Raw genomic sequence first — 6,857 nt, 5'->3', positions numbered from 1 at the left:
TAGAATGAAAATTTTCTTAAATTCAATACAAGAAATAAATTTATTGGACATTTTTGTGCAAACAGATTCAGTAAAACAGTGAAATTTTGTTCAATTCTCAAAATATGCTTTCATTACTCTACATTGTAGGATGTCTTTTATTAGGAATTAGGACTATTTCTACAGAACTGAATAAAGAAATATACTTATAATTTAGTGAGATTTTTGGCCCTGTAAAGCATAGTCAGGAGCTACAAGATGATCTTTCAGTCAGTGGTGAAACACAAATACAAGGGTGGTGCCATAAGATTATATGGGAGCTGAAAAATTTCTACCACTTAGTATTCTTACTGACCTCTTGTGTTTAGATGTCTTTGGAAATGCAAGTATTTAATAATTGTGTTAGAATTAGCTCCTGTGTCCAGTACAGTAATATGTTGTACATGTTTGTGGCCTGGCAGCAAAATTTCACCATTCAGGTAAGTAGAAGGTTATGTCACCTAGGCTTGTGTAAATACACAAACATCTAGGAGGGTAGATATAAAGCAATAATATCTGCAATGAGGTGGTTAGCTTATATTTTGAAGGTCATCTGACTATTCAGATGAACAAAGGGTCAGGTATATGTCCTCAGAGGTTTGTCAACATTTAAAAATATAAAATATTAGTATACTCAGTTTTTATTTTCATGCCTATTTAAATTGTTTTCTGAGAATTTTTTTTTGGATTATGTCTTATTAACTTCATTAGACTCATGAAAAAATTCCATACCATATGAGGGTTATGATAACTTCCACATGGGAAAAATCAAAGTATGTTATATGCATGTGCAAATCAGCCAGAGTGAAACTCATTAATCTGCATGACCATGATTCACTAATAAAAATATGTTAACAAAGAGTCAAAATCAAACGAAAAACCTTAAATTAAAAAAAAAAATTGGAAAGAAGAAGATACTTCATGTGAAGATGTTTTTTCCTGTATTTTAGGGAAGGATCTACAGCGTGTTCAGGGTTTCACTACTAGATCAGACTCATAATGATCTGCCTGTTTACACCCTCCCAACAGCTGGGACTACAGGGGAGCACCACCATGCCCAGTCTCAATTGCTGTCTCTCTGCACCCTGGGGAGAGGCTGGCACAGCAGGCCCGGGGATGGAACCCCTGGCTCCTGCGCCTGCTTGCAGGTGCTTTAATCTGCTAAGCTATTTATCCAGCCCTATGTGAAGATGTTTTAGCAATGCCTTTTCAATTTATTTTTTCTCTGCAGTTGCATGAAAAGAATATATAATTAAAATCCATATTTACATACATGTACAAAATTTTCAATGAATTTGATTTTAAAATATTTATAATAAAAACTTTATGTCTTTTTAGAGACCAGGCACAGTGGCATATGCCTGTAATCCCAGCATTTGGGAGGCTGAAAATAGGAGGATCACTATGAGTCTGAACTACATAGTGAGACCCTGTAGACCCTGTATTAAATACATAAAAAACTTTGTCTTTTTAAATTAATGTATATTTTTAAACCAATTGTAGGTTTACAGAATTACATGTGGCATATTTATTACAACTGGTGGATGACTGTCAATATGCTGTTATGGACGAACATCTAGAAGGCATCTTTTATTTACTCTTTCTGGTTGTTTGTAAACATGTGGTGGATGCTCATAAATGTGCAGTGTTACATACTACCTGTTATGGTTTGTGTCTAGTTTTCTCCCTAAAGCCTCATGCATTCAAGAGGCAGGGAGTTGTAGAGTTTGACATTAATTGATGATCAAGCCTGGGATTATGGGTTTTAGTACTGCTGGGATTATGGGTGTGAGTGCTACAGCCAGACTGGGGCATATAGTCTGAATGCAATTTAAGGGAGACAGACTTCCTCTCTGTTGCCATTGTTGCTGCTACTTTTTCATTTTGCTCTTGTTCTTTGCTGTCACCATGAATAGATGCTCCCTTCCCTGTGCCACTCTGCCTTGGTGCCAGCTGAGTATGGACTGAAACCTCCAGCAATTATGAGCTAAATAAACCTTTCTTTCATTACTTTTGAGTGTTGGGTATTTGTCCCAGTAACAAGAGACTAGTAACTGAAACAGAATTTGGTACCAGAGAAGTGGTCACTGCTGTGGCTAAACCTAACCATATGAATTACAAGCTATTATGAATTGCTTATGGGAAGAGATAGGAAAGGTTTGGAGATGTCGCCTACAAGTGAAGAACTAGAACAGCTTTGCCTGCTCTGCTTGGGAGATTCAGGTCAAAGCTCAGAAGACCACAAGGCTGATAGAAAGGCTGCCTGTAAACACCAGCCTGGAGAGGTTTCTTCTGGGAAGAAGGATGGCATTGGTTGGGGGACTCCAGATGATTTGTGTTTTGGCTTGGCAGAAACTTTGTCTGCCTGTTGGGGGCTTTTAGCCAGATTTATGTTGAGAATCAAGAACAAAAAGCACAGCAGGATATTTAAAATGTGAGTTTAGGGGTCGGGTAATGGCTCAGTAGAATAAGTGCTTCCCTGGCAAGTGCAAGGGCCTGAGTCCAATCCTTAGCTCCACAAAAATAAATAAATAAATAAATAAATAAATAAATAAATAAAATGTGAGTTTGGCCAGAAAGGAAGCTCCAATAAATCTGTGGAATGCAAAAATAGAGCTGAGAGGATCTACATTGCTGGGAAGGAATTAGAGAATCAAAAGGACGGTCTGAGGGGATTGTAGGAGGTGGCAGGTCTCCACCATTTGAAGCCTTAGAATTGTAAGGGTAAAGGACTTTGCCTTGAAGTTTCCAGAATGGCACTGATGGAGAATTTATTCCTCAGTCTTAGAGTGCTTAGTAATCCAGGCACTTAACCCCTACAGCCAAGAGAGAAGGAAGCCTGGCTCCTGCTTCAGCTGGCAGCAGACCTTGGCATCATCCAAGTTTCATTGGTTTTAGATGCTTGCAGAATGCAGGAGTTCTGAGGTTATGATGGCTTCCACCTTGATTTCAGAAGGCCTGGGAGGCCAGGCAGTGTGCCCCTAGGAGGGCAGTGTGTAAAGCTGTGAGTGAGAAGCCTATTCAGTGGAAACCCCAGAAGTTTGGAAAAGTCAGGAACATGGATCTTCTGAAGGAAACTGAAAAGAGGGAGCAAAGCCAGCCTGAAAGAGAGGTCATAGGAGCTACCACCACGAGTGGCATAGGGATGGAGGCACATGGAGCTCACTTTTGCCACAGATTGCTTCGGTCCAACACATGGAATTACAGGAGTTAATATTTGCCCTGCCAGACTTTGGACTTGTGTTGGTCCCAACGCTTTGTATCCCCCTGTTGTTTGCAATGTTTGGAATGGTAATATTTATCTTGTGCCTTTGAATGTTGGAAGTGTTTAACTTTTCTTTTGTACAGGGGCTCACAGCTAAGAGTTTGCCTTAGATCTTGGAGGAGTACTGAGACTAGAACTTCTCAGGAATGCTGAAACTGTTGGGACTCTGGCAACTCTCAGAGATGGACTAACATGCCTATTTCACAAAGGAATGTGCATGAGAATTTGGAGGTTCAGAGGTGGAATGTTATGGTTTGTGTCTAGGTGTCCCCCCAAATCTTTATGCAGTCATGGGGTAGGGACTTCTAGAGTTTAGCATTAATTCATGATCAAGGCTGAGATTATGTGTTTTAGTACTTCTGGGATTATGAGAGCAAGTACTACACCCGGACTGGGGCATATAGTCTGAATGAAATTTAAGGGAGACATACTTCCTCTCTATTGCCATTGTTGCCACTACTTCTTCATTTTGCTCTTGCTCTTTGCTGTCACCATGAATGGATGCTTTCTGCCTTGTACCATTCTGCCTTGGAGCCAGTTGAGTATGGACTGAAATCTCCAGTAACTGTGAGCTAAATAAACTTTTCCTTCTTTCATTTTGAGTGTCAGATATTTTTCCCAGTAGCAAGAGAATAATAACTGAAATACTACTCACCATTACAGTGTCATATAGTGTTTTCATACCTCTGAGAATCCCCTGTGCTTCTCCAATTCCTCCCACTTTCTGTCAAATATTTGGGAACTACTGATATTTTTACTGTTTCCATAAATTTAACTTTTCAATAGTGTGCTATAGATCAGAGTTGGTCTCTTCTTTCTGTCATCTTTCAATTAGTAATATGCACTTATTTTCCTTATTTTTGGTTTTATACATCTTTTTATTGTCCCATAATATTCCATTGTGTGGTTGTAACACCGTTCATTCAGTGATTTTTTTGAATGGCATATTGATTGCTTTCAATTGTTGGCAATTAAAAAGAAAGATATTATAAACTTCCACATATAGTTTTTTGTATGAATGTGTATTTTTAACTCACTTAGCTCAGCATCAGGGAGCATGATTGCTGGATTAGATGACACTATATAATTTGTAAGAAACTTCCCAGTCATATTCCTAAGTGGCTATATCTTTTTATATTCTTTCCAAAGTGAATGAGAGTTTCTGTTGCTTCTTGTGCTCACCAGCATTACAAGTAGTCAGTGTTTTAGATTTAGATCATGCTAAAAAGTATGTAGTGATATCTCACTGTGGTTTTAGTTTGTGTTTCTCTGACGACATGTGATGTTGAGCATCTTTTCACATACTTATTTGTCATTTGTGTACAGTCTTTGATCTGTTTAGAGCAATTTTAAAAATTGAGTTGTTTGCTTTCTTATTATGGTTTTTAAGAGTTCTTTTCACATTTTCATTAAAAGTCCTTTTTTTTTTTTTTTTTTTAGCTATGTGCTCTATATGTTTTTCTTCCAGTTTCTGACCTTTTTTTTTAAAGTAATTTTTCAATACACTTCAAATTAAACTCAGGACCTTATACTCTCCAGGCAAGCTCCATGCTGCTGAGCTATATCCCAAACCCCTTTTAGTTCATTCAACACTGCTTGTCACAGAGTAGTTTTTAATTTCAAGAATGTTCAAATTATCAACTTTTTTCATGAAAGATGCTTTTGCTGTGGTATCTAAAAGTCTCACCACCAAACCAAAGATTACCTAAATTTTCTTTAATGTCATTTCTGCACACATTTAGTAGTTTTGTGTTTTACATTTAGGAATATGATCTATATTGAGATATTTTTGTGAATGGTGTAAGATCAGTGTCTAGATTCTTAATTTATCAACATGGGCTCTTTAGTTGTTTCAGCACTATTTGCTGAAAATACTAGCATTTCTCTGTTGAATTGTATTTTCCCCTTTTCAAAACATTACTTAAATATATTTGCATGTCTACTTCTGGACTTTATATTATATTTGATTTATCTGTTTACCTGTTGTTTTGTTGTGCTGTCCCGTCTTGATTATGGTAGCTGTATAGTAAGTATTACAGTCAGGCAGAGTTAGTTCTTTGGTGTTCTTTTTCTTCAAATTGGCTTGAATGTTTCAGGTCTTTTGCCTTTCATATAAATCTTAGAATTGCTTTGTTGATATCCCCAACATGAGTTACTATGATTTTAACCAGGACTGCTTAACTGATATGCGTTAGGTTGGAAAGTTCTGACATCTGCACAGTATTGAATCGCCATACTCATGAACAGATATCTTTCTATCTGTGTAAGTGTTCTCATTTATTTTATCAAAGTTTTATACTTTTTCCGTGGTAGATTTTTTTCCCCAAATTTATGCTTAGCTTATTTTGGTGCTAATGTAAATGATTTGTTTTTAACTAAAATTATTGTTGTTGCTGGTATCTAGGAAAGTAATTAACTTAGATTCTTTATAATAAGGCTCTGACTTTAACACTTAGACATTTTGTGTCCAAAGTAACTTTGATTTTTTTAATTTAGAGCATAGCTATCAGATACTCAAGAATCCAATGAAAACTGAAACTCAGATTGACTATTTACAAGTTTCTTTTAAAAATCTATATGGGTAACTGCTAGAGGAGTAACTATTTCTAGAGTCTGTTCTCTACAAACAAATATTCACTATAATCTGGGAAGAAAAAATATTAACTTAATAATATATTCCAATCAATTCCTGCTAATTTGCTTCTTTGACCATTTGATTAGTGGTAGTAACACATTTTTGAAGAATCAGTGATAGTGGATAACCCTTAGAGTTACTTTTAGAGATGTTTCCATGTTAAAAATCAAGCAAATTGAAGTTACAGTCATTTCTCAAGGTCCAGTAATCCCTGAAATTCCTGTGTCCCCAAATCCTAGGTGAAATTAGCAACTTGCAGTTATTAGTGATACCATGATGTTAAAGTCCACTGAGATTGTTGCAACAAAATATATTATACTGGTAGGTTTTATTTTTCAATTTTTTAAATTTTTTGGTGGAACCAGGGATTGAATTCAGGCCCTTGCACTTGCCAGGCAAGCACTTATTCTACTGAGCAATCTTCCCGGCCAGCTGGTAGGTTTTTAAACCACTTGTTTCTTTGGAGGCTGAAAGTGAAAGATTAAAATGCCAGACAATTTAGTGCCTGGTAAACGCTAATTCACTGTCTTATTTATAGATGATCACTTCTTGCTGTGTCCTCGACCGATAGATAAGGCAAACACATTCCTTCAGGTATCTTTTATAAGGGCACTAGTCTCACCCAGGAGACCTCAGCTCTCTTCCCAAAGGCCCAAATTCTCTAACCATTGCATTGCGAATGCATTGAAATATATAATTCAGACTATAGCACATGCTCAAGTTACCAATCTCTCTAGCTTTTCGCCAGGTTTTTGGTTCAAATATTCAGTAGTGGCCTCTTCTTTCTAGAAAGCACACATAAATTATTTATTTTAAAGAAGAGGGAGGAATTCTTTATGGAACTATGATTTTCTGGGTTTTTTTGGTTGCAAATATGTATAGAGCCCAACTATGTGAATGTAGTTTCTGTATCTTTTATATATATATAAAAGATACATA

Source organism: Octodon degus, unplaced genomic scaffold (assembly GCF_000260255.1).
Source record: "Octodon degus isolate 3935 unplaced genomic scaffold, OctDeg1.0 scaffold00001, whole genome shotgun sequence".
Taxonomy (NCBI): Eukaryota; Metazoa; Chordata; class Mammalia; order Rodentia; family Octodontidae; genus Octodon; species Octodon degus.
The sequence above is the reverse complement of the archived record's forward strand: the minus strand, read 5'-3'. Positions refer to the sequence as shown.